Source organism: Bombina bombina, chromosome 1 (genome assembly GCF_027579735.1).
Source record: "Bombina bombina isolate aBomBom1 chromosome 1, aBomBom1.pri, whole genome shotgun sequence".
NCBI classification, from domain to species: Eukaryota; Metazoa; Chordata; class Amphibia; order Anura; family Bombinatoridae; genus Bombina; species Bombina bombina.
Window position 1 is genome coordinate 957,810,612 of NC_069499.1, and position 10,046 is coordinate 957,820,657.

Genomic DNA, 10,046 nt, shown 5'->3' on the forward strand with positions numbered 1-10,046 from the left:
TTACTGTGACACTGGCACCAAGCATCTCAGACAATAAACACTGTGATATTACTGTGACACTGGCACCAAGCATCTCAGACAATAAGCACTGTGATATTACTGTGACACTGGCACCAATTATCTCAGACAATAAACACTGTGATATTATTGTGACACTGGCACCAATTATCTCAGACAATAAGCACTGTGATATTATTGTGACACTGGCACCAATTATCTCAGACAATAAGCACTGTGATATTACTGTGACACTGGCACCAAGCATCTCAGACAATAAGCACTGTGATATTACTGTGACACTGGCACCAATTTTCTCAGACAATAAGCACTGTGATATTATTGTGACACTGGCACCAATTATCTCAGACAATAAGCACTGTGATATTATTGTGACACTGGCACCAATTATCTCAGACAATAAGCACTGTGATATTACTGTGACACTGGCACCAAGCATCTCAGACAATAAGCACTGTGATATTACTGTGACACTGGCACCAATTATCTGAGACAATAAGCACTGTGATATTACTGTCACAGTAATATCACAGTGCTTATTGTCTGAGCTAATTGGTGCCAGTGTCACATTAATATCACAGTGCTTATTATCTGTCTCAGATAATTTGTACCAGTGTCACAGTAATATCACAATGCTTATTGTCTGAGCTAATTGGTGCCAGTGTCACAGTAATATCACAGTGCTTATTGTCTGTCCAGGGGCAAAGCTACAGGGGGTGCTGAGGTCGCAATTGTGTTTGTTTGTGGAACCATCAAATTACAGACCTTGTTACTACAGCATGAGGGGAGGGGGTAAACAGTGTCACTATACAGTACCACTATATACAGTATGGGGGGGCAGGACTATAAAGTGACCACAGTAGTTTGTGACATAAAGTACTGGGGCTGGTAGGGTCAGGCCAGCCATCTCACCGGCAGATTACAGACTGTGTCACTGACTCACTATATACAGTACTGGTGGGTTAAACAGTGTCACTATATACAGTAATAGGGGGGGTCAGACCATCTCACAGACAGTTCGCACAGGGTACCTCCTTTTGCAGACGTGATCTGATTCACATTTTTTTCTGTAATAAATGTTAAAAAAAAATAATAATATATGTTTAAAACTCACTTTTTTGGGTGGGGGGTGGGGGGGGTGAGGGGCCCTTCTTAGATTCTTGCACCTGGGCCCTGTGGTTTCTAGTTACGCCTCTGCATGCAACCGGAGCGTAGAAGACTACTTCAACTTGTCTTGTTGTACTTGTTATCTATATTTGGCGGCGGCGCATCTTTTTAGGTAGGTCAGTGGTGGCGGGGTTGGGGTTCAGGTTGACTGACTCACTGTCTTCTTCTGTTGTTGTTGTGTGACAGTGACTGTGTTAACTTCGAAGTTCGAATCGACTATGTATTGTGATATAATAATTGTGATTACTATTAGATTGATTTAGATATGTGTCAGACTGTCAGTGGCGGTGGCGGGCCTCAGCCTTTTATAGTGACTCCTGTCCTCCTGAGCCTGCTGGGGCCCTGGGCCAATCTTTTATTTTAGGCGGCAGTGCGGCACTAAGTTGAAGTTAGATAACGTGAGTTGAAGTTGAACTTATACATTTATTACAACGAACTTGCAGCCTCGCTGCCAAAATAGTCAAGTGACTCAAGTCACTTCCCTTGACTATAGAGGCAGCGAGGCTGCAAGTTCGTTGTAATAAATGTATAAGTTCAACTTCAACTCACGTTATCTAACTTCAACTTAGTGCCGCCTAAAAGAAAAGAAAAGATGGCCCAGGGCCCCAGCAGGCTCAGTCACACGACAAGGAAGTTGGTTTCTTATTCAAGCTGTTTCTTATTCGTGAAATTCTGTTTCTTATTCATGGAAGTTGGTTTCTTATTCAATTTTTTTTAAAATAAAAAAATAGGTTTTATTAAAATAATAATATGATTCATATAAATGTAGTTACACAGAGGTGGAATCTCTTTATATAACAGATATACAAACTTGAAAAAAGGGCATACGTTGGCACCACTACAAATATTACTATTTTGAATAAATAACATATATTTTCAAAGGGTTAATAACCATTGGGCCACTGATTTCACTATGAATATATACAGGGTAGATCCCCCTCCATGCCATGCAATTGTTTTTAGCCTGGCCGAATGGTGTTTTGGGCACAGAAATTGATGCCAATCCTGGCATAGGTGACATAATTCTCAATTTTGAATAAGTAACAGATATTTTCAAAGGGTTAATAACCATTGGGCCACTGATTTCACTATGAATATCTACAGGGTAGATCCCCCTCCATGCCATGCTATTATTTTTAGCCTGGCCCAATGGTCATTAACCCTTTGAAAATATCTGTTACTTATTCAAAAATGAGAATTATGTCACCTATGCCAGTGTTGGCATCAATTTCTGTGCCCAAAACACCATTGGGCCAGGCTAAAAACAATTGCATGACATGGAGGGGGATCTACCCTGTATAAATTCATAGTGAAATCAGTGGCCCAATGGTTATTAACCCTTTGAAAATATCTGTTACTTATTCAAAAATGAGAATTATGTCACCTATGCCAGTGTTGGCATCAATTTCTGTGGCAAAAACACCATTGGGCCAGGCTAAAAACAATTGAATGACATGGAGGGGGAATGGGATCTACCCTGTGTAAAATCATAGTGAAATCAGTGGCCGAATGATATTCAAAATAGTAATATTTGTAGTGGTGCCAACGTATGCCCTTTTTTCAAGTTTGTATATCTAATTGTTATATAAAGAGATTCCACCTCTGTGTAACTACATTATATGAATCATATTATTATTTTAATAAAACCGATTTTTTTATTTTAAAGTAAATTTAAAGCAGTCTGACAAAAAAATTGAATAAGAAACCAACTTCCATGAATAAGAAACAGAATTTCCCGAATAAGAAACAGCTTGAATAAGAAACCAACTTCCTTGTCGTCTCAGTCACTATAAAAGCTGTAGCCTGTTTTTGGTTATTTACTACTACTACTAGTAATAATTATTATTAAATCAAGTCACCTATTTTATGTAACCTCTCACCTATTGAGTCAGCTCAAGAGGGATCTTGGGGCTGCTAAGAACCCCAATAATTACTGAAATACCCCCAATTATCAATGGTGTCCAACTGTCCATATCCAAAAATTTGCAAGTCAATTTTTTGTTCTACCTAGGGAAGGCAAGATGTAAATGAGGAGAGGTGTATTTAAATAATAGGCAATATGTAGTGGAAATTATTGATACTAGTTATTTATTTGTCCAGTTTTTTAAAGTCCATAGGTTTAATTAATGTAAAATATCTCATATGCATCACTGCATTACAAATATGGAGCAGAAGTAAATAAGTGGCAGTCAAGGGGGTCAAACTGCTGTTCATTTGTGGTGCAGAGTGCAGACTGCAGAGAGACAAAATGTTGATTTTTATGTTACTAGCAGCCATGGGGTAAAATGGCTGTCACTGCTCAATTGTGAAAATATACCTGGTTAAATGAAGAGTGGGGGCTATTGGGAGTGAGCTTTGTATGACTCTGAGTCTGACTTATAGTGAGTGACTGAGGCTGCCAATCTATTGAATCACATTCTTTTTTTTAGGTAGGTGGCGGCTGGCGGCACTTGATGAAGTTAGTTAGTTGATATTATTTATAACACACACACTTGTGTTCTTGTAGATTGTGGGGTGTCCAAACTTCTGTCTCAAAGGGCCACAAAGTTTTCTCTTTTTTCTTTTTCTTCTTTTTGCTAAGATGGAGGTGAGATTTATTTCTAGATAGAAATAATACAACGTACAATAGATAGACATGTTACATTATTTTGGTTTGTATGTGTTGAACTTGCAACTAGATATTATGATAACTAATGTACTTGTGTTGTTGTAAAGGCAAAAACACACACAAATGTATACACACATATACATACACATGCAGATATACACTAAACACACACATGTATACACACATATACATACACATGCAGATATACACTAAACACACACATGTATACAATTACACACATATACATACACATGCAGATATACACTAAACACACACATGTATACAATTACACACATATACATACACAAGCAGATATACACTAAACACACACACATGTATACAATTACACACATATACATACACATGCAGATATACACTACACACACACACATATCCTTTGAAAAGCATATCTAAATATGCTCTGTAGCTACTGAGCATATTTAGATATGAATTTCAACAAAGGATATCTGATTTCCTTCATTCTTTTGATATCCTTTGTTGAAAAGCATATCTAAATATGCTCAGTAGCTATTGAGCATATTTAGATATGCTTGTCCACAAAGGATATCAAAAGAATGAAGGAAATCAGATATCCTTTGTTGAAATTCATATCTAAATATGCTCGATAGCTTATAAGCATATTTAGATATGCTTTTCAACAAAGGATATCAAAAGAATGAAGAAAATCAGATATCCTTTGTTGAAAATCATATCTAAATATGCTCAGTAGATACTGAATGGTGGCTGCATATAGATATTGGCTCGCCCATGTGCAATTGCTATTTCTTCAACAAAGGATATCTAAAGAATGAAGGCGTATCCGATTCCTAGACACTGCCTCACCAGCCTCTGAAGTCACCGCACATCACTGCTAGACAACTAGTAAGTTGAAGCCGCAGCCACATCAGCAATAGAAATAGATGGCCTGAGCAAATACACTGCTTGTAAAAAGGCCCTTCTATGAAAATATTCTAATTTTCTATCTAAAGGGTCTTTAAAAGAAGTAATGTCTTCCAAAGGAATAGTAGTATGTTTATCCAGAGTGGAAATGACCCCATCCACCTTGGGATCAGTTTCCCATGAATCAATATTAGCAGCAGGTAAATTAATTTCCTGGCTTAGACTATTCCCTGGAAATCATGCCAGAGACAGCATCAGGAATAGGGAAAACCCCAGGGAGATTAACAACAGTCTTAAAAATAAATTTAAATGATTACAAGGCTTATCATCAGAAACTTTAGGATTTTTAACCCCTAAAATAATTAAGACCTCTTTTTACAGAGAATGAATATGTTTGTCTTTAAACAAAAACAAACAAAAAAAAGGAAATATCAGGTTCAACATCAGGGGAAGACTCCTCATCACCAGAGGAAACTTCACCATCTGTAGACATAACAGTATCCCTGGCTTCAGGGCATATAGAACTTGTAGAAGGTAAAATTTGAACTGACCTTTTATCCTTGTTTGAAGGCAGGAGAGCAGCTAGCGCCTCAGATACTGTAGCCTTGATAAAAAATGTGGCAGTAGATGAAACATTATCAACATTCTCCTGTAATGAACAAACAAAAGGTGCATTAAAGGGACATTATACACTCATTTTTTCTTTGCATAAATGTTTTGTAGATGATCTATTTATATAGCCCATAAAGTTTTTTTTTTTTTTAAATAAATGTATAGTTTTGCTTATTTTTAAATAACATTGCTCTGATTTTCAGACTCCTAACCAAGCCCCAAAGTTTTATGTGAATACCGTCAGCTACCTTCTCCAGCTTGCTCCTGTTTGTGTAAAGGGTCTTTTCATATGCAAAAGAAGGGGGCTTTCCAGCTACCTTTTCAACAGAGCCAAACTGACAGCTTCTAAGTAAGTTTTTAAACAGTTTTATACTTGATTTTTATATCAGTATCTGTGCATCTTATTCTTTATAGTAGTGTCTATTACATGCAGTTATATGAAAATGAGTGTATACTGTCCCTTTAATACCCAAAGAAAGATTAGGTTGGTCTGATTGCATTAATTAATTCTAAACTTGAGTCACATAAATCAGCTGGAGAAGGCTCCTCAGCTTTTTTGCAATAAACACACCTAATAATGGTAGAAAGGTGTTTATGGGACTCAGTTTCTCAGGTAAATTTAGGGACAGAATCAGACTGCTCCGTAATGGCATATAACAAAGCAATGAAATAAACACTATAACCCCTTAAAAAGCTCTTGAGGAATGGAAATCACCCCCTTCTTAGCTGCTTTTAAATAAACTCACAGGTACAATGCGCGCTAAACCAAACTGAAAAAAAATCAGGATACAATAAGATTACATCAGCTACTCCGCTCTGCCAGTCTCTACACTGGCTCCCCATACACTCCAGAATACAATTTAAAGTATTAACCCTAACTTACAAAGCACTAAACAGTCTAACTCCCAACTATATTTCCTCTCTCATTGTGAAATATTCCCCATCCCGTCCTCTTCGATCAACCTCTGACCTACGTCTCTCCACTCCTGTTATCTCTACGTCCCACTCCCGCCTCCAAGACTTCGCACGTGTTGCTCCTGTCCTCTGGAACTCTCTACCCCGCTCTACCCACCTATTCAGAGAGGCGTACCATCTCTCTTCCATCCCTCATCCGAACCAAACTAATACATGAATTGCCCGACTCACTGCTGCAACTACAACCGATGTAACAAGCTACCCCAACCTTATGTCTCTGCACCCTAAACCTGTAGTCTGTGAGCTCTCCGGAGCAGGGCCCTCTTCCTCCTGTACTCGATTTGTTTAGTTTTGTTATGTTTTGTATTTTATCATTGTATACCCCTATCATTGTACCCAGCGCTACGGAATTTGGCAGCGCTATACAAATAAATGATAATAATAATAATAACAATAAAAGGCAGATTACCAATGTTCCCTCTAATGAGCGCGGCAGTGCACTTGCGCAGTAATTTGTGAGGCCCCGCACACATGTCAAGGCCGCGCATCACAGGGGGCATTTTCAATCAGCGCACCAAAAAGCAGTACTGTTTGAAGAGGCAAATAAGGATGCACATGTGGCTCATACTGGAGGTGGAAGGAGCATCTCAATGGTAAGTTTGGCGACTTTATTTTCAAATATCCACTCGTTACAAAACAAGTGGATATTTGAAAATCCCGTCCTCTTCGATCAACCTCTGACCTACGTCTCTCCACTCCTGTTATCTCTACGTCCCACTCCCGCCTCCAAGACTTCGCACGTGTTGCTCCTGTCCTCTGGAACTCTCTACCCCGCTCTACCCACCTATTCAGAGAGGCGTACCATCTCTCTTCCATCCCTCATCCGAGCCAAACTAATACATGAATTGCCTGACTCACTGCTGCAACTATAACCGATGTAACAAGCTACCCCAACCTTATGTCTCTGCACTCTAAACCTGTAGTCTGTGAGCTCTCCGGAGCAGGGCCCTCATCCTCCTGTACTCGATTTGTTTAGTTTTGTTATGTTTTGTATTTTATCATTGTACCCAGCGCTACGGAATTTGGCAGCGCTATACAAATAAATGATAATAATAATAATAATAATAATAATAAAAGGCAGATTACCAATGTTCCCTCTAATGAGCGCGGCAGTGCACTTGCGCAGTAATTTGTGAGGCCCCGCACACATGTCAAGGCCGCGCATCACAGGGGGCATTTTCAATCAGCGCACCAAAAAGCAGTACTGTTTAAAGAGGCAAATAAGGATGCACATGTGGCTCATACTGGAGGTGGAAGGAGCATCTCAATGGTAAGTTTGGCGACTTTATTTTCAAATATCCACTCGTTACAAAATGTAGAAGCAGACCGTTCCACACAGACTGCTAACTGCACTGATCACAGTCATTTCATTCTCTGTGTTCCTTTGAACAATTGTTTGAAGCAACGCCAAGGAGGAAACCACTGTCATCAATGCAATTAGCAGGCTGTGTGGAACTGCTCTACAGAGTGTCTAAATGTTAATAAATGATACTTACCAACTAACCAATAAGCAGCAGACAGCCAAACCAGTACTTAAAAATATCAGCAGGGGTAATGGAATAGGAGTATATTGTAGATCCATAAAGGGAGGCAAAAAACAAGTCCCTGCGACCAATTATGGAAGGTTTATGAAAAATTTCTCATGAGGTGAAAAAAGAATCACAAACCATATCCCACATATATCCCTCTGACAAGCACTGTTTTCTGAGGGGAAACCAGACCTTAATAGACTGAAAACCCCTCTCTCTGAAGAATCAAATGCACATCTTCATTCTTCAACCCCCTCCATCGGAGGCAAAGTAAAGACTAGACTGATAGATGTGTAAGGTGTGTGTGTGTGTGGGGGGGGTTATACGACTCTTGGGGTATGGGGGTCTTTCCCTTCTCCTAGTGGTACAGAAGAGTCATTCTCAGAAGTAATGGATCATGGACTCTTACTACCTGTATGAAAGAAATAAAAAAAAGATATATGCATGTTTGGTCTTAGCTGAACCAGAGGATGTGAATGAACAAATTATGAGATTTTTCCCAGTTTCTGTTCTCAAAGTGATGGTTAACTCACCCCTTTGTAAAAACAGATCTGGAATGTTAGTGATATTTTAGTTTAATTAATCAGTTGTAATGAAGTTGTGCGATAACTTACTTTTTAATATACATATGGAAATCAAATTCCCAGAGCTCCGCCACCCACTTCAAAGTAAATCTTTTAGTTAGCTAAATGTTTGAACTGTTCTCCAATCAGCGCTCTCCCCTTTGAGTGCCTTTTGTTGTAGCTAGAGCACTGATTGGACAACAATTCAAACCGTTAGCTCACAGAAAAATTTACTTTTGAAATGGGCGGTAGAGCGTGGGATATTTGAATTTCATATCTATATTAAAAGTAAGTTATATTACATCTGATGAATTAAACTCCATCTAAAATATCACAAAGATTTCGGATCTGTTTTTTTTTAATCAAGGGGAGAATTTACCATCACTTCTGACAGCCCCAAAATCACATAACTTTTTTTATTTATGATCTATTGACTTGCATTTGGTACTGTGTTGTGTTAAATCTTAAATAACTCCTCGGGCGTGAACACAGTGTTATCTATATGGCCAACATGAACTAGCTGTTTCTTGTTGTGAAAAGCAAATAAAAAAGGCATGTGATAAAAAGTCTGTCTATAGTGGCTTAGAAACAGGCAGAAATTTAGAGGTTTAAATGTTATAAAGGATATTCATATATCAATTATGTTGGTGATTGGGAATGTGTAGTAAAGGCATTATCTATCTTTTGAAACAATAACAATTTTAGTGTAGACTTCCCTTTAAGCACTAAATAAATGCTAGATAGAATGATGCAGTCAAACAACAGATTAGTCTGAAAATAACATGTCAATGTATTTTTTAAAGATTCATTAGCTGTTTAAATATTGACAAAATAAGTGTAAAGTTTTAGGGGGATATTTATAACTTACAGTTATTGAAGTCCCGCTTGAAGGATTCATCCAGCCCGCAAGAAGTCTTCATCCGGGCAGCCTCTTCCATCTTTATCCAGCCGGCCAAGTCTTCATCCAGACGGCATCTTCTATCTTCATCCATCCGGCACGGAGCGGGTCCATCCTTAAGACATCCGGCGTGAAGCTCCTCTTCAATACGGTCGCCGCCGTAAACTGGAACTTCAATGCAAGTGACGTCATCCAAGATGGCATCCCTTGCATTCCTATTGGCTGAAAGGTTCCAATCAGCCAATAGGATTAGAGCTGCTAAAATCCTATTGGCTGTTCCAATCAGCCAATAGGATGAGAGCTCAATCCTATTGGCTGATTGGAACAGCCAATAGGATGAGAGCTGCTCAAATCCTATTGGATTTATAAACAAAGTTGGTAAAAAGCCGAATAGACACAAGATTGATGACTGTTAGTTAACAACAGTCCGATGCTCATCGCCCAATGCCCTGTACATGGTGCGCATCTTTTTTCCGGCTTATTTTATAAATATGGAGAGCGTATTCAGGTCCGCGGCCACGATGTTAGGCGAGCTTATTGGTGCCGACGAATTCAGCATAGATGAGTGTCTATAAAACAATGGGAACTGCCCTGTTGTAACTTAGGTTACTTTATCTGCTGTGGCCAATTAAAGACAGTTATAAATAGGTCACTAGAGTGTGCAGCCAATGGATGTGTGGAATATAACAGTGTTCTGCACTTCCATCTCTAACAGGAACTGCAAAGCTCACAATTTCAGAATGGATTTACAGAAAAAGGGGACAAAATAAATAATG